This window comes from Rhyacophila brunnea, unplaced genomic scaffold, assembly GCF_057557595.1.
Source record: "Rhyacophila brunnea isolate RB1 unplaced genomic scaffold, BYU_Rbru_1.0 scaffold_7, whole genome shotgun sequence".
Lineage (NCBI taxonomy): Eukaryota > Metazoa > Arthropoda > Insecta > Trichoptera > Rhyacophilidae > Rhyacophila > Rhyacophila brunnea.
In genome coordinates, this window is record NW_028233339.1 from 42,625,390 (window position 1) to 42,651,022 (window position 25,633).

The 25,633-nt window shown below is 35.6% G+C and overlaps 1 protein-coding gene across 1 annotated transcript in view; it reads right to left on the reverse strand.

Moving 5' to 3' along the window:
• The window catches only part of LOC147064928 (uncharacterized), a 37,697-nt gene extending 12,861 nt beyond the window's left edge, over nt 1-24,836 (reverse strand). The window contains exon 1 of the mRNA XM_085957443.1: nt 24,702-24,836. The gene's annotated coding sequence lies outside the window, so the exon portion shown is untranslated. The remainder of the gene's footprint in view (nt 1-24,701) is intronic.
• Nucleotides 24,837-25,633: the final 797 nt, after the last annotated feature.

Genomic DNA, 25,633 nt, shown 5'->3' on the forward strand with positions numbered 1-25,633 from the left:
CTTTTGGCAGTAACACCATGATATAAGAGTTTTTCAGATTTCCAGTCGTAAATATTACTTTTAGTATTTTCGAAGTAAAAAAATAGTAAGCGTTCTCTGAAACTTTGTACGTTTGGCTTTTTGATTGCATGTTTTGGATGTTTTTAAATTTTATTAAATGTTTGTAAATTCCCAAAAAACCAAAATTTAAAAACATTCCTGATTTACCACCGATTCAGTGTTGCCATATTTTTCTATGCTGATTATAGTACAAAGGTGTAAAAATTATAGTATTTCTGAAAAATATATAGTACAGGAACATTTTTCGTCTTGAATCCTTTAAAATTATAGTATTTTGGTATATTTGGCGTAAAATTATAGTATTTGACATTTTTCGCGAAATCAAAATTATAGTATTGTACTATAATTATAGTACGGTTGGCATCACTGCACCGATTATAACACAGAAAACCAACCTGACAAATAGTTGCCATGAGAATTGGTGTTGTTAGACATATTAGAACATATTCACTCCATACACGGAAATAAAGGACTGTCTCGTTTTAAATAACGGTCACCGTATTATAGCACGCGGTCACGGACTAAAATAATTATAGTACAAAGTACTATAAGCACAGTACTGTCACTCGCCATCGGCAAATGCTAAATACTGGAACATCACACTCGCGTAGATCACCAACACACGCAAGAACACGTGTTGCTAAAATGGGTTAAAAATGGCAAAGCGCCATCATGTCGGCTCGGCAGGCGTCTTCACATGACCTCGGGCACCGCCTACAACAGGGACGGCGGACCTATGGCACGCGAATGTTTCATTTTGAAGAGAAAAGAAATTACTATTTTATTTATATTTAAAAACTGTTTTCATTTTTAAAATTTACAAATATTATAAGTACCTACTATCACTCCCCTCCATTTTGATATGTGTGGATTTTTCTCAACTGTCACTTTTATTTTTAGTTTTCTTTTTTTATCGTCTGTATTTGGGATGAAGGTGGATAATTGACACACTGGAATGGTTTCGGAAACGACGAGGTTTATTTGGTGTTAATATATACTATATGGTTACATTTTTTATCATTTAATTCTACGGAGCGCAAAATGTACGCGTTCGCGATTTTGCTGCTTGTCGCGATCTCAGCGCCAAAAAAAAAACCGTTGGACTCGCGAGCTGTGCACAATGCGACGTTGCCATACGTGTTTTTCTTTTGGACAATGTTGCCGGTCAGATATTATTTATTAGTGGTATTATACATTATTTAATTATTTTCGCAATCAGCCGTTATTATTTGTTGGCTTTGATACCGATTCGGGCGTCTCCAGGTACATAAAGACACACCCAAATGGGGACCATACGGGGGCGTCACAAGCGCACCTCTCTGGAAAGGCCCGAATGGGGTCGGGCCAACTAAGGGCTGATTACGATAGCGTGTGTAACTGGACAGTGCGGTGGCTTGATAAGGGGTGGTTGCGTCTCTAGACGTTGAAGGATCGAAGCCCCACCGGTACGTCGGCGGCCGGAGAGACTCGGATGCAGCACTGTAGCATAGTGGTTCGCGGTTCCCGGGCCCACCGTAAAGCTGCTGAGAGAGGAGGGCGTCGCGCCCAGCCTTCCCAACAGCGACCGTCCGAAAATCAGTCGATCCCTCACGAAAGTGCATACCGGCACATTACTCGACCCCCTTTTTTGCTCGCTTGCCCTGCCGCGGCTATCGAATTACACGCACTGCACTGATATTATACTAATATAATATGCGAAAACTTAATTTTATACTTAAAATGGCTTTAAAGTTCATAAAAATAATTTAAAAAATATATCAGGGCCCGAAATGGACCGGAACGCCATTCTGCCTCATACAACCGCTCCGGGTTGTAAAATTTTCCACTTCGAGCACTGAAATAACTTATTATACATCGCTTCCAAACACAAAACACTTAAAACTAACTAATCTATGATGCTAATGGCTGAGGATGCTGCTTGGCTGCTTTCCGCTGATGGAGGCTGCTTTGCTCAGCTGAAGAAGGCCGCTTTGTAGCTCTCTTCATCATGGTGCATCTGGGCCAGGGCTGATTGCAAGGCTCACAGACACGCTGCTGTTGACGAAGAGGGCTCAAGCGGCTGATGATGCAGGGCATTTGATGCCGTTTTCCCTCGTTGGAGCCAGGGTATTGCCCGATACACTCGTCCGTGGGCCAAGTTCGCTGGCGGATGCAGTTGGTCGGGAGTACATCGGGAGCCATGACTTCGCAATCCGGGTGTTTCTGCTCTTTTCTTCACTGGCTTGGCTTTGGCAGCATCCTCTTTCTACTGCTTATTATTATACTTTTGTTGAGCGCCACCAGAGGCAAGCCTCTGGATGTTTCTTCCTCGCCGTTTCCTATTCCGGTGTTTGGATCTCAGGGTGTGTGTTCGGGTGAAAGAAATTCCACCTGCTTCTTGATTCCAGACGATCAAAATCAAGAAGCGTAGTCCCACGTTGACTGGGGCCACTTATCACTTCCCTCCATTTTGCGTGTGTGTGTGAATTTTTCAACTGTCACTTTTTGTTTTGTTTTCTGGTTTATCGTCTGCGTTTTAGGATTTGGAGGTAAATAATTGATACACCGGAATTATGATGGAAAGCGGCGAGTTTATTTACGTTAATATACTATATGGTTACATTTTTTATCATTTAATTCTACGGAGCGAAAAATGTACGCGTTCGCGATTTTGCTGCTTGTCGCGATCTCAGCGCCAAAAAAAAAACCGTTGGACTCGCGAGCTGTGCACAATGCGACGTTGCCATACGTGTTTTTCTTTTGGACAATGTTGCCGGTCAGATATTATTTATTAGTGGTATTATACATTATTTAATTATTTTCGCAATCAGCCGTTATTATTTGTTGGCTTTGATACCGATTCGGGCGTCTCCAGGTACATAAAGACACACCCAAATGGGGACCATACGGGGGCGTCACACTACTCACTTATACAATATTTAAAAAAATATATATTATAGTCATGCGTATTTTCTTCGGTTTTTCATATTACGTTTACCAATCGATACGCAAACGAAAACGACGAAATTCATGCATATATAACAAATCGCATTGTATAAAAAAAATGCAGACAAATCCTTTACAAGAATAATCAGTATGTTTACGGCTATACCTCAGTTGAGGCATGGTCTAAAGAGATCGTGGCTAGGCGATGCGTGGATTGCGGGTGCAAATGACGCATGCCGAACGAAATATAATTTGTCATATAAATCCAACATGCGTCCATTTAATGTTCTGTTTATTGTTCTATTAGTAACGGGCCCAATTGGTCATGGAGATCTGGTAGCAACCGAGGCCAACTTTGCGGCATTTGAGAAATTTGCATCGTCGTATGGGGAGCGGGATAGTCCTGACTCTTCTGTAGCATCATCCATTTCAATTCGTGACACTCAGTATGAGGGTACACAAAGCGCTTAACGTCAGCGGACAGCAGAGCCAGTCCAAAAACAAACATTTTCTTTCTTAACTTTCTTCTTTAAGCACTACGGTGCATGGTTACAGCATCAGCCCCGTGCGGCTCCGTTTCGGGACGGAATGAGCACTTAAAATCACTTCTTTCAGACACGTTTAAAGTTTCGTAGAAAGCGGCCGTGCATATCCACGGTTGTGCATATATGACGGGTGGTGGTGGGCACTTTAACGTATGTTCTATTAGTAACAATAATAATAATATTCATTGACATGTTTTCTTTTTCAAGTAAATGGGTAACGTTTTTAGTCATCTTTACACAATTTAAGAATTAATACCCCCGTCGCCATCACGAAACAAATTGACGTATTGACACCTCGACGTTCGCTCTCCGAATGCCAGCGAGTCCAAAATTTCGTCGTGCCTGTAGTTCAAAATTATTAATTGTTTCACTGATGTATCGTCTGAATGTAAATATACAAGTGCATAGGTCGGTCCTTAGGATCGGGGAATTAAAAATAAAAATATTCAATCAACAAATATTATGAAATTAATTATCGGCAGTCATTCAAATATAATCACTGCCTGTTATTTTGCCTCAAACATAATCTCTAAAAATGGGAAACCGTTCGGTGATGGAGAATAATATAATATGATTAAATGCTTCCACGATCTCTTTGACTAATTTGAGAACAAGGAAAAAAATCAAAAAATTTAAGATATGCCTTCAGCTAGAAAAATGGTGAAGGATTTCAAGAACTAAATTGTAATTTTTAACTTTTTTAGAAAACCTTTTTTTCGCCATGAAAAACTGCTTGGCACGTCAGACAGTCGAAAAATATTATTTGGTAAATTTTGACACGCGTACGTAAAAAGGTTCGCTAACCCTGGCCTACAACTACACACAAGGACACTGCTCCTATCCTCACACACCAGCTGTATTAGATCCAGCGAAAATTAATAGCAAACGTTACTTGCGAATGGAGGAAGCTTGTCTGTTTTAATGGGTTTGGTCGATTAACATGTTAGTATAAAACAAAATATCATATAAGGACCTATTACTTATTTAACCATAGGTTACAATATTCGCACAATGAAATGTTTTCACTAGTGCCGACATGGAAAAAGATTAAATTAACACCGAAAATTTGGAAATCGGAAAACCAGTTTTCACAAATGGTCGACAACTTTACTGTCAAATGGTTGATTATCACTATGAAAAGAAATAGTTCTCAATTGTCGATAGATAATTATTGTCACAATAATGAATAGGTGTATCTACGGCTGCAAGCATTTATTATTTATAGACAATGATACAAAATAATGTTTTAATTTATTTTTTACACTGCTAACCTTCTTCTATTATCTGAATGGGACCCGCGGGAGATTAATATTCACGATATAGGATATTGGATCGTTATTTTACAACGTTTTTATTAGCTCATATTCTCGTTTATCCGGTGGTTGTTTGTCCAGTGCAAATCTTGCAATCGATTTTTAACTAACTTCCCCACTAGCTAGACATTTGAAACTTTTAGAATATATCAGAACACGATGCCAATGCATTCTTTTAATACTTTTAGGCATCTTTAAGCAGAATTGATTTCATTTTCAGTTAATTCTGTTTTATATGTAAAGTTATTTCAGAAAATTCCGTAAAAAAAGACTATTATTGGTTGCTAAGGGGGTAGTCCTAGCAACTAAATTATTAATATATACGTGCGTTACTATGGAAATCAAAATGACATTTCAGTATTCTATATTTGTTTGTTTGTTTTTTATTTACTTCACATCAAGTACAAGTTTGAGCATATTGAGCATAATAATTCAACAGAAAATTTAAAAACGTTGTATATAAAAAGTTCTTTTTATCTTGTAATTATTTTAGTATTAGAGCAAATTTGTGATCTATGTTTATCTCACTTATCTGGTCGACTCGCCACGCCGGGCCCCCAGGCTAGAGCCCTGTCAGCCCCCCCTAGTAGGGGCATGATGATAGTATGTGCCCACTGATTAAATTACCGACAAATCCAACGTTTTCAAAGATTGCTTGGTGAATGATTTCGTTAATAAGTTTGATATTTTTTGCTTTGGGTCACCCCTGCCACCATTCACTGGTATAGGTAAATTATTCTACAGTGGCACCATAGGGGATTCGCGCATGTATTGAATTGCTTGCGACAATGCCTGTTTCAATGCTAGTAAATAATACCACTACAACTGCAAGCCGCATTTGCCGTACCCATGGTGCCACTGTAAAACGATGTACCTATAAATAATTCGTCCCTTATTGACAGTGTCGAAGACTGCCGCCTGCAGCGTTGCAAACTTTGCGATTCTCTTGCCAGATCTATCATTTTTATGATTTTTATGTTCCCATGTGCGGCCACCAACGTTCAGTATAGAATTTAATTAACTGGGCTAACGTTAAATATGCGTTATTGGAAATGTGTCATGACCGAGTACTTAAAAACCAAAACCATTTTAATAATACCACGGTTGAAAAATTTTGGTCGAAGTTATACCTACCTACGTTGACCAAGAATCAAGTCAATTCAAAGAATTAGCAGCGATTGCTTTATTAATATTGTCGATTTTTCTTACTATTGTATACTGTGAAAGATCAATCAGTGTAATGCACTTCATAAAAAACAAATATCAATGCCAGGAGTATTGAGGAATTTCCATTTGCATTATTTTTAAATAGATATGTACTAAAATGTTCAAATGTTTTTTTATTAAATGGACTTGTCTATAAATAAATTGATCATTTTTTTAGTAAATAAAATTTAGCTTTAATTTTTTTAATCACGACAAAAGTGAAATTTGGTGTGGCCATCAGACGTTTCCATAGAACTGTCAATGTCAATTGTGCGGCCACAGTTAAATTTCACGTGAGAACCACTGACCTAGCTTATGGCGTTTTTATTAGCGTATTATTAGATTATTGTGATGCCTTCAACAGGTGAAAATAAGCTAGATATATAATTTATTTATGTTCTTGAACACCGAATTTCTGACCATCAGATAGTTCAATGAAGGTAATCGGTACTTTAAAAATAAAAGAACACAATGAATCAATAGGAGCATTATTGGCGTTATAGTGATATATACCTAATGGTCCTAATGATAGGTCCTATAGATATTATAATTTAATTTTTAACGTGTGTTTAGGCATCTAAGATTCCACTCTCTGGTATCAGGTACCTAATTATTAGTTATCGTAGGTTGTTAGATAAATAAATTATTTTATGTCAATTTTCAAATGAGTTTTTTGGAAAATGTGGTGTGATTATTACCCGTATAATGGGCACTTTCTTCGATAGGCAAAATTGAAATTTTATTTTCACAAAATCTATTGTTTTTTCCTGCCAAAAAGGTACCTAGCTTGTTTTCGTACCCCGTCTGGCACGTTTTTGTCGATGAAAGTTGGTAACACTGACTGCCCGATGGACGTTGACCTATAAAACAGTGTATACTTTCGATTTCCATGTACCCCCAAATGGCGCCGCTCAGATTAATAAAATACACTTAGATACGTCGTTACAGCAGTTGGTTTATACTTTGTAGTATCTAACCACAGAATCTGTGTAATCCCTGTATCTAACATTCGAACGTAGGTAAATGAGGGGTACAAAAGCAAAGGCAGCAATCTCCCACTTTTATGTTTTTGAGATAAAGCCCGAAAACTTATAAATGAGCGTTCCAGATGCAAAACCTGCTAAGTGTATTTGAACAGTTTTTTGGAAAAATGATAAAAATTGTTCTGACACTTCTAGGCAAGATATCATTATGCTTTTATTTAGAAAATTAAAAAAAATATATTTCGTTGGTACAAAAATTGTAATCAGGCTTTCTTTGGTTTTGCACGTTAACTGCAACCGAGATCATCAGAAATATAGCAGGGTTTGCAGCTCGTTTCATTTTTTGTGTAGCCTGTAGCGGTAGCCCATACACGTGTAGCCTGAGACGAGTAGAATCCAGAGGTACTAAAACCTCAAAATAGAAAAATTATGGGGATAACAGGTTTTGCACCTGGACAACTCAAATATTAAAGGAGATTTCGTCAGAATCTAAAAAAATATATTATTTTAGTATTTTGATATCAGGGAACAAATTCATTCTCAGCTTTTCTTTAATATATGTCTATAAAAAGATAATTAATATTTAAATCAGGAGATTGCTGCCTTTGCATCTTACAAAATTGGAGATTGTTGTGTTTGCCATAAAAACTTCTAAACTGCCGACATCTTTGCTTTGTGTTAATTAGTTCGAAGGAAACCCTGATAACTTAGGAAGGGATATTAAAAAGATTTAAAATTAACACTAACAAAAATCACTAAACTGTCTGTTTAGTATGGAGCGGCCATCCTGTGGCGTGACATTCCCTTACATTTTATCGGGTGAAATGGAGATTGCCGTGTTTGCTTTTGAAAAGACAGTGAAATGACTGTCTTTAGTTTGCTTTTAATAGCGATTTTCAAAGGTGCGTTTGGTGAGAGAATGCTGGGTTTGCCACTAAATATTTAATTTGTTTGGTTCACCAATTAGGTATAATCTCTATGGAACTGTATTCACAATTTTTTTTTCGAGTTTTTGGAGATTGCTATCTATGCTTTTATACCCCTCATATATAAATGTTTATGGTTGTCGCAAGACTCGCGTAGATGGTGTGCTGGGTAGATTTATTTATTATGAAAAACGCAGATACCTTATGTCCTGATACCATGTTTGAAAAAACCCAAGTACCTAAATTATTTTTCCAATTGTGACATAATATTAGAATTATTATAGATTGGAATCTTTGGAATGAGAGTTAAAACGACAGCATACGGTTAAAATTTAAATGTTGCCTAGGATTAAAATCACAAAAACATGTCGTATAATATGTTCCCTGAACATACTTATCATTATCAATATCAACACAAACTTTAGAAGTCCAGATAACAACGATAACACATTGTGGAGCTAAGCGTAAAGGCGAGTCCACACTATGCCGCTGTTTGCCAGTTGGCAAGGCCGAAACGATGTAGACGTGACCGTTGGCTCGTGCCATTGTGCCAACCAAAATCGCTCGAGTGTCGGTCTCCTTCAAAGAAAGCCAATGAGAACAGAGAGTGGGGACGTGCCAACCACTCATGCGGCCTCGGTGAAGAACATTGTGCGACTAAAAGAAAAAAATGCAAACACAGACGTAGACGTTTTCACAGCCGCTGGCTTTGCCAAGGGCAAATCACGGCATAGTGTGGACGCGCCTTAATATTCAAAAATGAAGCTACCATATCGAAAACCCGGTGTCAATTTAAAATAAAACTAAATTGTACCTATGTCTTGCTTGCCGTTGTAATATTTTATAATATTTACAACACTAAATTAAAATAAGATACCTAAGGAAATGCAATGAAGTACCTACTTTTAATTTGTAAGGAATCTTCATTTCTAAATTTATGATTAATATTGTACGTACCTACCTACTTACATAATTTGAAAACATCTCATGCATGTTATATACCAGGGTTGGCGAACCTTTTTACGTACGTGTGCCAAAATTTCCCAAATATTATTTTCCGACTGTCAGACGTGCCGAGCAGTTTTTTATGGGGAAAAATATTTTTTAAGAATTCTATAAAATGATAATGTTCTAGACTCCACTCACAGTACATAGCACACATATAGCTTTATCACTTTTTTTTCAATTAAGTACGCCGTACATTTCGGTCCACCAATTAATTTTGAAACTGTCTGCCAGAATTACTATTACTCACTCCACCAAGTTTTTGTTTCTTATTTGGTGCAGCTATTTTTGTGGGTAGAAATGAAAATATTCGTTAATGTATAAATTAGTTTCATAATAGAAATAACGTATTTAGGCTACTGCTACTAACCATTTAAAAAAAACGGCCACATATTAATTAATTCAAATCAAAAATTGTATGAACATAGTATGAAAATAGTATGACAACAAAAAGTATATGAAAATAATAGTTATTTAACAATCACTAAAAACATAGGTACTTTTAGTTAATTGAAATATTATATTCACAGAACAGTACCCTGACCAATATTATTAGATGAAAAAATGCGCACGAATCGATCAGTGCCTATACTGAATGAAACAAGTCGTTTAAAATCATTGTGACTATATTCCAAATAGATTACGATGATCTAATAAAAAATAATGGCAAAATCCAAAATGATAACCTAAATTATTTTTATTGGATAATGAAAAAAAAAACGAATTTATCCAATAAAAATAATGAATTTGTAAACCAACGGCAAAGCGTAGTTGCTAGGTTTTTAAAATGAAGCAATTAAAAAAAAGACATGCATCAGGAGATTTAGTACAAAACGCAAGTCCCTTGCTATGTTTGGACAGCCGTTCCTACAAGGCTATACCTCAGTTGAGGCATGGTTTAAAAAGTTCGTGGCTAAGCGAAGCGCGGATTGCGGGTGCAAATGACGCATGCCGAACGAAATATAATTTGTCATATAAATCATACATGCGTCCATTTAATGTTCTGTTTATAGTTCTATCAGTAACAATAATATGTTTTCTTTTTAAAGTAAATGGGTAACGTTTTTAGTCATCTTTACACGATTTAAGAATTAATACCTACCCCCATCGCCATCACGAAACAAATTGACTTATTCACACCTCGACGTACGGTCTCCGAGTGCCAGCGAGTCCAAAATTTCGTCGAGCATATATTTGAAAATTATTTGCCGTTTCACCGAAGTATCGCCATAATTGTTGTTTTTATTTAATAAAACGCAATTTTTTTATAGTACTTATCCCACTTTAATTTATATATTAGGACCGGTTTCGTCCGCCTCAGTGGGACATTTTCAACTGAATCTACTGTGCCCCACTGAGGCGGACGAAACCGGTCCTAATATATAAATTAAAGTGGAATAAGTACTATAAAAAAAATTGCGTTTTATTAAATAAAAACAACAATACAATGCAGTTCCACCATGAATTGACAGTTAACAAAATAAAAGAAATTATCGCCATAATATTATGTAAGTACCCATTCGCCGGGTGTGACTTCCTCGAAATTTTGTAAAACGCGAAGGTTCCGTTCCGCACACCAAAAAAAGGTTGGGAATCACCCAAAATCACACTAAAAGGAAGGAAGCTCATAAGTCGTGGCTTCCACATAACTGACTTGTACCCAATGTTTTAATAATATAAATGATGCAACGAAGCTATGCATAAACCTAATTAAGTGAGGTTTGTAACGGCATAATATACATGGTACCTACCTATGTATATCCACTACGCCTAGGAATTCTAAAAGTGCTAAATTCCACTTTTCATGGATTAGCCAGGGTTACCACCAACTGAGTTATATTCCTCTGAGTTAGTAATTTTATATTATTTTTTAATATCTTCTTTTATACAGTGTACAGAGTACGTATAAATAATATATAGACAAAAACCTTTACAGTAATAATGCGCAGGTGCATATCGCACCGTGAGTGTAAAACCAACGTATGTGCAAATTACATAGTTCGGAGATATAAGGGTTTGAAGTTTTCATTTGGTCAGGATAAATAGAGTTTCTAAAATAAAACCATAATATTTGGTGTATGTATATATTATGACATGTTCTTTTATTATTTTTTTTTTTTTCATATAAATTCATCAAGATTACAAGTTTTAGCAGTTGCTATGGTTTTACACTTTCATGATGCATAGAAAATGTTGATATTTCGCAGTTACCTGAATTGCAGTAAGATTTTTATTGGGAACTTTGGTAATACCATTATAATATAATATATTATATTATTATTAAATAAATCAATAATGATATTTACCTATAATATTTTGATATTTTAAGCTTACTAACTATAATTTATTAAAATAGATGCATACAATTTTAAACCAAAATAAAAATAGCAAATTACAATAATTGTAATGTTTTTATAATTAATTTTATCGACGTCAATTATTATCTGAATCCGTATTTAAATGTGTAGATGAAAGTTTTTTTTTATAAAAATTGTGGTGTATTTCTGGCATCACTTTTGATGAACATAAGGAAATCAAGTCATTTAATTTTGCTTCGGAGATCCGAGGTGGTTTTATAAATGCTTTGTGTAGTTGAGGTTGTACTGATTGACGTCCGCCCTGACGTTTTCTAATATTTATTACATCAAACACTTCTGTTTCATACTTATTTTTATAGAACAGGCAATAAGGATTGATTTTCCTCACTTCGATAACGAAAATGTCTACCCAACTAACCTTTTTACTATTTTCGTTGAGTTGAAAATTATTGCCCATTTCATTTGCTAACTTGTGAAAATCAAAAATCTCGTCAGTGCCAATTCCAGTGAATCACTGGAATCCACTGTATTGGTATATAAATTGGACCTGACTTCAAGACTATTTTTTTGTTTCTCTATGCAAGAGTGTTGTAGAGTCACCCTCGTTCAAGGTGTGTCCTACGACCAAAAAGTTGTGTGTGATTTTCGGGATATTAAAATTCTAGACGCCTCATAAATACATTGCTGTAATAATTTTATTTTTATTCTGTCCGGCACAATTATCCGAATAAAAAATGACTTCCTTCCCAATTGATTCGTCTTTTTTGGAATTTTACAACACAATAACCAATTGCATTGGCCCCTTTGTTTGTAGTCTCTCCATGCTAAACAAAACAGTAACCATTTTTATTATTAATGTGTGTAAGATGGTAAAATTATAGGTTGAAAGCTTTCTTTTATAATATAGCACTGATATCTGGGCATTTGGTGTTGATAATACGACCTGCAGATTATAGCAACATACTATTTTATTCGTCTTTCGCCTTCTGTGTTCTCGATAATTGTTTATTTGTTTTGATGAATGTCATATATTATTTAACTTCAATTATATTTTTCTCTTCGCTACTGCAATTTTTATATTTTTCACAAAAGTCACATAGTTCCTTGTTTGGTTGAAAAAAGCCTATATTATAATGGGTATTGTTCCTCTTGCAAACCAGCAGCATCCTTATCTATATCCAACATGGGTTCTTCAGCATCAGGAAATGTACTTGTCACATTTTTGAAAATCTGTAACATTGCAAAAACAAAAATATCATAGATCTGATTGATATACTGTTGTGTTAATTGAAAGAGTTTATTATTGTAGGTGCATAAAATAAATACATAGGTACATAAGATAAGTCGATAATAATAAGTTTCATAACAATAATAATATTAAGGTTAGTTTTGTATATCATTTTAGTATAATATTTATCACAAAGTCTTACCTTTTTAGAAGTTTTTCAGCTTTTAAAGCTAACTCCACCATCATTCGAATCCTCAAACTCATATTTGATAAAAACAAAATACACTGCACTACATTACTTGAATCAAAGGAAACAATAATGTGTTGTAGAATACGTCTGGATGCGTTATCAAAGTCTTAACACTGAATCATTTCAATAATTGCCTGCTATCACAATAATAAAAACAATGCCACATTGCATTCACCAAAAGAATGCGTCTGATGCTCGGGTTTCACAATTAGTCATGGATAATCATTTGCAGATACTATGGTTTTACATTAACAATGGAAGTAAATCTTTGTATTGTAAAACCCAAATATCTGTCTTTTTTAATGAGAATTTTTAAGTTTGCAGTAACTTCAATTTTACATTATCAAGTTTATGACTTTTGCAGTTGTTTTGCATTTAAATCTCGAAATTGAAAAATTTGCACTTGCTATGGTTTTACACTCACGGTGCGATATAATGGCCACGTTTAAAAAAATCTATAGTTGTCACGCCAATAGCAAGTCTTTGATATCGACCAACAATAATTTTATACAAATTAATACAACTACATACTTATCGAAAATGAATTTCAATTAAGTAAATGCTGACTCAATACAAAATATTAAAATAACCGACACTGAGATTGATTTTTGACAACAACGTAAACTAACCACGTTTACACGTGCATGAATTTATTGCTAACAGTAAATATTATCGCGGCAATAACGAGAAAATATACCTACGTGTAAACAAGTTGCAAGATTGCATGCACGGTTCAGCGGCTCCTGAATTTTAACGCGATAGTTGGAACCTGTGCGATAGTTGCGAACCCGCCGTAAAAATACGAACTACACCCCGACGGTTACCAATTTTCACAACCTATCAAATAGTACCATGCAATATGACAACAACGCGTCTCGCATACGCTGGAAGAATGAAATTGATGAGACATTGAAGTTAATGCCCCCACCAAACCACACCCACCACACACCAGGTCTTAACCCTTTCGCCACGAAGCATTTAATTACTATTTAATTACCACATTTAAATAACATGCTAATTATATCAAATGGCCAAATAATGAGGGCACAACAGCTATGCCGTCAGCGGTGAAAAGGAATCGGGCGTATCACGGGACCCTACTATGGTGTGAAGCATCAAATTTTTATGACTGGGAATGTCTCAGGAGCAGTTACCACAAGTCTTGGGTAACTTGGGGTAAGTGAGCTTTGGCTGAGTTTACTGATTTTTACTCTAACGTAAAGTGCAGGGGAAGAGAAAAGACAGAGAAATAACAAAAAGAAAATGAATTTATAATATATATATATATATGTACAACAAAAAACGAAGCTAATCATACAAACAGTTACTATCGCGATGGTTTAATTTACACACTATCAGTGCCAATAACTCCATGCACGTGTACATGCGCTATTAGATTCAAATGTTAAATTGTATCAAGTATTATTGTAATAATATGCAGTCGCGCGCACACACAAGGGTTAGGGTTGGGAACCCCCCCTCCCGCCCCTAGAAACGAAAATGAATATTTATGTGAACGGAATTCTCTTCACTTTTTCTCGGCTTATGTTAGTTATTGCAACTATTCTCTATTTTACCTCTACGGTTCTGCTCTCTCCCATGGGCACTATTATCTTATAGTCAAGCATTTTTTTTATTGTACCATTGACAAACTGAAGTTAATCGTAATGGATGTCTAGACTCCAGACACTTTCTGGAATAGTGATTCCAAACCGTCGTTCCGCGTGACCGTGGGATTCACAAGGTTTTTGGTAAGTAGAACTTAAAATATTTTTGATAGCACAGGGTTTAATTTCACAAATTTGTAATTTAAAATAATTTACGAATTTTTGTTTTCGAAGTAATATTCACACAAACTACAGTTAGGTACCTATAGCACAGAATTGATTTATTGATATAAAATTTAATTATTGTTAATTGTATTTTAATGACCATTAGATTTGGAGAATGTGGAACATAATAATATTATGTAAAGACAGTTAACGTAGGTATCTGAAGATGTGTAGGCAATACTTTATACGTACTCTATCTGAGTCGTGGGTTGCTTAGCAGTCGCATTTTCAAATAGCGAAAAATCAAGAAATAATACGGATATCACAAGACTTGAGTGGATTCCGTGGAGTTGATAACGCGCTCAAAAAGACTTCCCGTGAACGTGTTTATCTATCTAACCGATTTTAGGATAATCACGCAGAAAATAATACAACGTGGAAGTTATGTAAAGAATTGAGATAGCATTAAACCAGTAATTCTGCGCCCGGGTCAGTGGAACCCAGGTTCTCCGAGCGTTGTCAGGGGTTCCTCGTGAACGCAAAAAGCTTTAGTAACATAACAATAAATGCAAAATATTTATGTAGATATCTGCGGAAATATCTTGAGATACCTACCCAACAGAATATGTATCAAATAAATTATTTTTGCGTCTCATATATTTTTTAATTCCGCGGACATTTTTTAAATTAAATTAAGTGAAGTGCAGAATTTAAAATCCTCTAATGAGATTTATACGTTATGTTTATATTGTCGTTCAACTCGTTAGATAGTAATGTGCGTCAACCAAATATGGGTTCCTCGAGATAACAGAGCTACGAGGGTTCCCGCCAACCAAAAAACGTTGAGAATCACTGCAATATAGTAAATGGAGGAAATTTGAATCTGCACCTTTATTTCATTAGAAACGCATTTACTTTGTAGTTTCCCATCTGCATTGTACGCGACGGCGCGCGGCTAAGTGCTCAGCCGTAGTGGTTTGGCGGGCGGGGCGCGGCGGCGTCTTGCGAAACTCAAACGTATAGCGGTGTGTATTATGCCCCAAAAAAGACACTGTCTACGAACATTTCACACACGGATATTATACGTTTGAGTTTCGCAAGACGCCGCCGCGCCGAGCCCGCCAAACCACTACGGCTGAGCACTAAGCGTCGGCCTATAGCGTCGTGGGTCCCAGGTTCGAATCCTGGGTCTGGCAAGTACACATATAGTTTTTCAATTTGTGTATGAGTCAGAGTATGGACCTAATAGGTTGAGCAAATGGCTGAGGTCCATTTCTCGTAATAACAAAATCTGTTAATACAAACCACCGCTATGTGGAGGCCCATATGATTTCATTAGGATCGGACATGGTCGAAAGAAGAAGAAAATTGTATGCGTCAGCTGGGCGGGGGAGGGGTTACCGAGTTTTTTTTAATGGCTCAATGGGTATGGGTTCCCGCCAAACAAAAAATATTTGTCTGGGAACAGAATTAATAATGCTTTAAATTTAAATCGCAATCATGGCGTGTTTGGGCGTTATACGTTGGCAGCCCTGGAAATGACATTAAACAAAATATGGCTCGGTATTTAAAAATAAACATTACGTAATCGGAGTCGCGCCTCGGATCGGCTCAACGCAGCGATTATAATATTATATAGTCTGCAAATCCAGCCAAATACATTATAATTTATAAATATACCACTACATATTACCACATCGTGACATCACAATATTGCACAATAAACACAATATCATATCCTGACAGTGTTGCCAACCGTACTATAATTATAGTACAATACTTTAATTTTGAATCCGCAAAAAAAGGTAAAATACTATAATTTTACGCAAGTATCACAAAAATACTATAATTTTGAAGGATTCGAGACGGAAAATGTTCCTATACTATAGTTTTTTTCTGAAATGCTATAATTTTTACCCTTTTGTAGTATAATCAACATAGAAAAAGATGGCAACACTGTATCCACGGGCAGATTAATTAATTGTGTGTCCGATTATATCAGACGGAATAAAAAATAGATATGTAGTTAGATAAATACTTTTACAATAAAATGACATTTTATTTACAATAATTTATATCAATGAACATTAAAACTGTCTAATTGCCAAAAAAAAATATTTACTTACCTAATCAATAATATGTATATTATGTAATTAGGTGTAAGTACCTACGTAAATGTTTTCATCCCAAAATTATTAAGTGTCCTCCAAAACCGAAGACTGGAGCTTTTTTCTCAAGTACTGGATATTTACTTACCTAATCAATAATATGTATATTATGTAATTAGGTGTAAGTACCTACGTAAATGTTTTCATCCCAAAATTATTAAGTGTCCTCCAAAACCGAAGACTGGAGCTTTTTTCTCAAGTACTGGATATTTACTTACCTAATCAATAATATGTATATTATGTAATTAGTTGTAAGTACCTACGTAAATGTTTTCATCCCAAAATTATTAGGTGTCCTCCAAAACCGAAGACTGGAGCTTTATTCTCAAGTACTGGTTTCACAAAAAAATTATCCAACCGAGAACAAATTCGTTGGCTGAATGCAGAATTAATATTTTCCAGAAGTGTTCTTTGAATCATTATATTTAAGTTATTTATTATTTAATTTATATAGACACAATTATGCATAATTATTTTCATAAATGAAGTCATTCTAAAATAATATGATGTACTTATACATGTGTCTATACAAATAATAAATAATCGAAAATGGTTATTTCAAAGCACTCCCCCCTTCGGAAATATTTCAAATGTGAGTTAGAATAGTTCTGCATTCAGCTGACGAATTATTTATTTCATGTTTTCCTCCCGAAAATATTAAATTTCCTCCAAAACCGAAGACGGTACCTTTTTTTAAGTCTTCTTGCCAAAGTACATGTTTCCAGTAACAACAGCAGCAAAAGCACACAGATTTAATATTTTTCATTTTCCCCAAATATGCCAATCTCTAAGGTAGACTGGTACACACACTTTCAGCAAAAATCAGGTTTTAGGTATTTGAAATAAAGGACGAATAGTCACTGTCTTCGCCAGGGAACTCAGAAATAATGGGAACTGAAATACATAACGGTAAGGCGATAGCAGGTAACCGACTCGAGTAAGGAAGAATCGTGTTAAACTTACACACGTGTCAAGAATACGTTTTACGTCGAATACTGAAAACTGCTCTCGGTTTATGCATTTACGCTCATTTAATTTTGGTGTATTACACACACCATTGCACGTGCATAATGCGTGCTTCATTTTCGTAGGACACTCACACATTCAAAAACCCTGCTTCGTGCGGCGTATTGTATATATATCATATCGGTATTCTATTTATTATCTGTTCTGTGGTCTTCCCCAATACCCAATATAAAGTAACTTCAATGTGTCAGTGAACCAACTGCTTGTAGGTAAAACATATGAATACAATACTTAATCAATAGTAATGTAATAAAAGACTAATTAGGCACCTACCTACTAACAAACCGCCTTCTGGCTTCGGACGAATACGGGGGGGGGATCGCGGGAATATTTTAAAGGGAGGGGTCGGATCAGAATAAACAATAATGGTATTTTATTACACACAGTTGAAATTACAAAAAGGATTACATATTATTATATTATGGATTACAAAATTCGCAAGGTCGCGCGTCGGAAAAATGTATTAATTTCTTAAGACGATACATCAGTGAAACGGCAAATAATTTTCAACTATAGGCGCGACGAAATTTTGGACTCGCTGGCATTCGGAGAGCGATCGTCGAGGTTATTGACACCTCGATCAATTTGTTTTGTGATGGCGACGGGGGTATTAATTCTTAAATCGTGTAAAGATGACTAATAACGTTAACGATTTACTTGAAAAGGAAAACATGTCAATGATATATTATTATTGTTACTAATAGAACAAACGTTAAAGTGCCCACCACCACCCGTCATATATGCACAACCGTGGATATGCACGGCCGCTTTCTATGACGCTTTAAACATGTCTGAAAGAAGTGATTTTAAGTGCTCATTACGTCCCGAGACGGAGCCGCACGGGACTGATTCTGCAACCATGCACCGTAGTGCTTAAAGAAGAATGTTAAGAAAGTTTTTTTTTTTGTTTCTTGGACTGGCTCTGCTGTCCGCTGACATTAAGCGCTTTGTGTACCCGCATACTGAGTGTCACGAATTGAAATGGATGAGTCTACAGAAGAGTCGGGACTATCCCGCTCCCCATACGACGCTGCAAATTTCTCGAATGCCGCAAAGTTGGCCTCGGTTGCTATCAGATCTCCATGACCAATTGGGCCCGTGTGAGGACGGACCCTGGCAAGCAGCTCCGCTCGTTCCGAGTTCCATAAGCGGGCAATCCCAGAAGATGTGTTCAACATCTTGGTGGTCATGCCCGCAGGTACAACCCGGCCTATCTACTATCAAGCCAAACTCGTGGAGTCTGGCGGCGAAGTTGCCATAGCCGGTGAGGAACTGGCTAATATTAGAACAATAAACAGAACATTAAATGGACGCATGTTGGATTTATATGAAAAATTATATTTCGTTCGGCATGCGTCATTTGCACCCACGACCCGCAATCCGCGCATCGCCTAGCCACGATCTTTTGAGACCATGCCTCAACTGAGGTATAGCCTTAATTACACAACGCGTGTGCGGAAGAAGTGTCTCTAATAAGACAGGACGCGTCTTTTATAATTGGCGGAAGGCAACTGTTGAATATTATGATAAAAATAATCATTACTATTCATGTGGGTGAATGACTTTATTGATTTTGGATAAGGTACCTACGCACTGTAAACCAAAATCGGCCATGCTGATAATGACCTTTAATATTGATAAATAATATTAAATTTCAGTTTTAAGTCGACAATTATTTCGGACGAGTGGCCACCGAACCATCTGTATTTCTTTAGAAACAATGAGCATTATTCTTTAATCTGAGCAATTACCATTAGTTCAGGGGTCCATGGGTCCATGGCTAATCAGCCTGGTCCCCACCGTTCCAGCTTCCATGGTGGGCGATAGGGGTTTTAAAAACAAAAAATGACTTCATGCTTCTATGTGTGCAAAGTAGTATAAATAAAACGATAGATTTTAACTACAGTAAGTTGTTTTATAAAGATTGACATTAAGTATTTGGTAAGTAATTATTATTATATGCTTTAACTTGCTGTAACTATAAATTGTATAAAGTAAAGTTACTTCCCTATCTGTTAAAATCATCATTACTGTGGAACCGATGGGCGGTTAGAAAATTTTACTACCAACAACACAGACACAAAAGTGGGCGATAGGTATAAAAAAGTTGACTTACCCTGAGCTAGACCATCTAAGGTTTTTCAAATTTCACCAAACAATGGTTACCCAGATGTTGTAATTTAAAACAACGTAATGATTAATACTTTGATATTGAGTAGGTACCTACAACAATATAATATTATATACTTATTAAATAAACTTAAGTATTTAAGTAGGTACGCTAAGTAATATTTCCCGCTATTTTTTTTTTAATACGTCCAGGGGCGGGACAAGACATTTATTCAGGGGCGTATGGTCACCGTAATAATTATAACTAACGTCCAACAATAAGGCAGAAATTAGCGCGGACGATCAAATTAAAATAGCAAACATTATGAGAACTGCGCCCGAAGTAAAAACGAGCTGAACAAGGAAAACAGTCGAACTAAACACACATTGGATTGGGCGTGGCACTTCCGCTGAACTATACCAACACCAACATTAAACAGTGAGTTGGCAAGCCGCTACTACAATGATTATTTAAATAAACACCTATCGTTTTGTTGCCTAACAACTTATCAATACGATAAGTATTCAATTAGGCATAGATAACGATAAAAACATCTGCAAATATGTACTGTGGTAATACACGGTGCACCATGAATAGACGGTCACTTGCAGGAACATGACACAAACACATAATAATGGCTGTCACTCCATCATTAATGAAGGCGTTCTCAAGTGTTTTGAGTAATGAAACGAGACGCGCACTGAACGTTGGGAACTAGGTACCTACTTACGAAGCAATCCAATTATTATGTTCCAATTTAATACATACATCCGTTGCATTCCACCTTAAAGAATTACAAACAGAATTTTTATTTTATTACAATATAGGAAAATAACACTACCTACTTGGAAGTATTTTTTTTTATAGTTTAATGAACTTTCTGCGGGTCTATTCTATACAAAAGGCTGCTTTCGTCCGTTGAAACCGCTAACTAGGGTATGTTTGTATCAAATTATTAACACGTTTTGTAACAATTATAATTAGCCGGTATGAATTGTTGCAATAAATGATATATTTTAACGGCATGCCCCCTGCCTGTGCTAAAATTTAGAGCATGAGCGATAGAGAGAGAGCGAGAGAGAGACAGTTTCGACTGATTAACTGATGACAATACAATTATAATATTTCAATATAAAATGTATGTAACAAATACTAACACATTATCACGTTAGCACGTTAGCGGTCGATAGTCGCCTTTTGTATAGAATAGACCCGCAGATGTACCTAGTTAGTATAATAAACCTATTACTTACATATTGTATTTATTGCCACGAATATAAATCATAGGATTATTTCTAACCGTGTGCAATTTTAGGCATGCATTTTTAATTATTTCCAAAACGTTACTTCGAGGGAACACAAAAATAATAAGTGCGTTTCGTAGTTGTGTAAAAATCAAATCAAACCAAACCGTATCTATAGTCTAAGAACCAAACCCTAAACACAAATCTACCGAAAAACAAATCAAAATCAGGTTGACATAATTTTTGATTTTATCTTTGGTTACGGTAGGTTGGGTTAGGAAAGCTCAATGGAATACTGATATTTTACCAAAAAATGTTTAAAATTCTCGAGTATGGAGAAATATGAAATAAACTTAAAACTTGTGTTACATTTTAAAGAATGTTATTTTCAATAGTTATGCATGTTTGCATTAAAGCAGGGCTTCCCAAACAATTTTCGTATAGTTTCAAAAGCTTTATTTGGTAAGTACTTATTACTTCTATTATTACTACTACACAAAAAAAATCGGTGTGTGTACTTATGTACGCGCGAAGTTATACTTCTTTGGCGTAACAAAACAAAAACAAAACTTGTGATAACCTAGATTTTTCGACTAGCTCTTAATTATCTTGTCAAATTACACACTCAAGAAAACGGGCCGCTTATTGAAGCGCCGTTGGTTTATTTCTATAAATTTTATTTACTAAATTAAATAATTATTTATCGTTGTTTATATTTTAAAGTACCAACTACCTCTATGATGTTTAATCGTTTGTTTACGTAAGGAATTGCAAATGGCCGACAATAATAAATTCGCTGCCTAGGCAACGGAACAATTCTAAACTATAATATTATACTGTATAATCGTCACGATTGCAGTATCATACTGTGGCGTAAAGGTAGTGCGTTCGGCTGATAACCGAACAATCGGTGGTTCGAATCCAATCGAGTGCGTTTTTTTCGTGTGAAAAAATAAATTATGTGTTACATGTCACACGCCAAAAATACACTCTGATCTGATTTCCCCAACGCGCCAAAGGAAGTATAACTTCAAAAATATTTACTTACTATAATATGTACGTAGTCGCAAAGCATACAAAACAATTTAATGATGGATGTGGTTGGACGTTTTTACATAACGAATCAAGTGGAAAACTTAACCTTCAAATAAAATTTGCGGATTGCGATTTCTTGTACTGCGCACGAATTACGTAGTGTAAATTTTATTATTGTTACTATTGTTGTCATATTTTCCGTCAACACTATCGAACTTCGCGCTTATGCGGTATGTTTATAGAAATAGTAATAAGCAGGGAACCTCCTTAAGTCTCCGTTGAAAGGCACGACATATGCTTTTTTTTAATATGAGTAATAACGAAAATTCTGTTTTAAATATATACCTACCTACATGATATTATAATTGTAAAAAATATTAATAAATAAAATATTTGTAGTAATCACATCAGATCTTCGACCCCCAGGGGGCCGCGATCCATTAGTTTGGGAAGCACTGAGAAGCACATTTAAAGGGTAAATTTGTGATAGGTAGATAATCCATATCGCTTTTGTGATTGTGGTCTTTTGAGTTTTGAGACCAGCGCATCTATTTTATACACAGGACTGCTATCGGCGGTTATCGGCAGTTATCGAGGGTAGTTTTTCATATTTTTGTATTGGAGTATTATAATTTATACAATAAGTCAGTTGTAATTGTTACAATACAGTCGTATAGTATCAAAAGTAGATCTGCACCGCGATTTCCTAACTATCGACTCGTGTGGCACCAGACGACATGACGTAATTGTGACGTCAGCCAATACACGCTCAAGGCATGCCGCCCGCGCGCAGTGCTCACCGTAGATATTAATTATTACGGTGAAACACCTATATGTGTATGGTGACAATGAATAGCGCCGCTGTCTGGGTAGCGTTATTTTCTCGAGTGCTATTATCACTCCGGTAGTACGTCACAATGATGTCATATGACGTCATGTCGACCGGGAAGCTTGCACTCGCAGGTTCTAACATCGCACCCTATTCATCATTTCGAGAAAATGACGAAAAACGTTTTGTTGGGTTTTTAGTGTTATAATAGCATGAAATATGTTTCTACATCTAGAAATTAGAAATTCAATTCAAATTCAACAGTTCTACTTTTGTTTCCAAAGTATTGAACAGTTCTAATTCTGATACCAAGCCCTATTTTCCATCACAACTTTATACCACACAGATATGATTTTGATTCGAATATTATATTGCTAGTCGTACATTATGGTCAGAAGAATAATTTGGCATACTTAGTTAAATTTCGAATTTCTATAATCTAAGTATACGACTCCATAAGTGCTTTACAGCACCTCTCTTGGCTGTACTAAAGCGATATACCGAGACAGTTTTCAGTGTTTAGACGTCCCAAAATAATAAGGGTGTGGTTAAATCAAGCATACAATTTAATGGGTAAGCAGATTAAATTGGTTAGCATTCAATATGTACGTATAATACCAGATGTGTTTGTTTTATACGTATTGTAACACTTATTACCTCAACGTCCTCAATGCAAACATAATATGACAAACTACCCTCGATAACCGCCGATAGTCTTGTGTACAGAATTGATGTGCAGAAACCAAACCAAAACCTAACATAATCTACTGTAACTCAAATTTAATATAAGTAGGTTGTGTTGGGGTTTCCGTTTGGTGTTTGGTCTCAAAACGCCTTTAACCACAATGACAATAATATGTACACTACTTTAAAATACCCTCCAAAAAAGTACCTATTAAAGTTTGTCACGTTAACGAAATGCGCATTCAATTTGGCAGTAGGTATTTAAGGATATAATAATTATATCCGTAGGTATATTATATTTATATGTACCTAGTAGGTATTATTTTTGTTGCGCTAATAAGGCATGTAGGTATGCAGTTCATGAAAGTTATCGATTTGTTTTGATCTAATATTTGTATGTTGATGAGCCTGATGAGGTACCTATGTAGTGTTGTCTAGAAATGTCATCAAATCAAATAAGTAGAAAAAATAGAATCCACTCCGGAATAACAATGCATTGTAGGCTCTAAATTAATTTCAAAAGGTGATAATTATCATTACCTGTGTACCGTGTGAACTGTATTTAGTTTTTAAAAATTTACGGAAGGCCGCAACTTGTTGCTTATTAGTATTACATTGTGAACATAGCCCTTACGGACATGGCCTACGAAAATAATACCACGCTTTATAGTTTATTTATACCTATGCACGCATGGCGCTTTTTATGACATTAGACATGAAAACAACATAGTTATAATAATATTATGCATTGCCCATCGCCTATAACCTGTCCTATACAATTATCATTACATTCATTACCTACCTACATTACGATCTGATTCTATGAAAGTTAAGTCCAAATTAATAATGAAATACCATTTAATTTTCAAGGTTGACTTTTGTTGCAGGTCAACATTTTGTGGATGTATCGTATTATTTCACCGGCAACGGAATTAGGTAATAGGCGTCGTTTCACAATCGCCAAACCGCCTTCTAACAAGAAAAAAGGCTTTCAACGGTCAAACTTTTCAAAAAAATAACAGTAGGTACCAGTAGTACATATCACTACGAAATACAAACAGAACTTGGACTCACCCCTTCTAAATGCAGGTATTATGTCAGTATGATAATTTGATCACAAGCACTATTCCCGGAGAGACGCGACTTTGAATTTGAACTTATTACGAAATACGAAAGACAACAGGCCGACGCGAATGCTGGAATTTTAGTGTTATTTTTACTGCTTTTGGCCTAGCCAGTGTTGCCATATTTTCAAAGGATTATAGTACAGAGACTCCAAAATTATAGTATTTCGGCCAAAAATATAGTATGCGTTGAATGACCAATACTTATCTGCGTTTTCAAAAAAAAAATCGCGTAAAGAAGTAATTAATGTCTCGTTTTTTTATGCCAAAAATTCCGCGGAGGGTAATTAACGTTTTTTTACACTAATTGTGCTCAAAAATAATTAACAGGGACTTCATAATCTTCATTTTACTTACAAATTTTATGCATTCGATTGGATTCGAACCACCGATTCGGTTACAGTGACAGTTGGTACTTTAAAAATAAAAACACGAGAAACCATTGTATAATTTAGTAATATAAGTTAAAGTATAATATAGAAATAAACCAACGGCGTTCTAATAAGCGGTCCTTTGTCTTGGGTGTGTAATTTAACAAGATAATTAAGAGCTAGTCAAAGAATCTAGTTTCTCACAAGTTTTTGATCACAGTTCACAAGTCTCACAAGCCAAAGAAGTATAACTTCTAACGCGCGTACATAACTACACACACCGATTTTTTTTTTAGACAAAACGGCTTTTTTTTAGTTATTGCGGATTACTTTAGCGATATTTTTCATCTGTTGACGACTTTTTTTCGGATTTTTTAAAATTATGGTATTTTGGGCGTATTATACCTGTTTTGTATCTTAAATAGTACGCAGACGAAAATTATAGTACAAATACTATAATTATAGTACGGTTGGCAACACAGGGCCCAACAGTGTTGCCACTTTGCCAGAT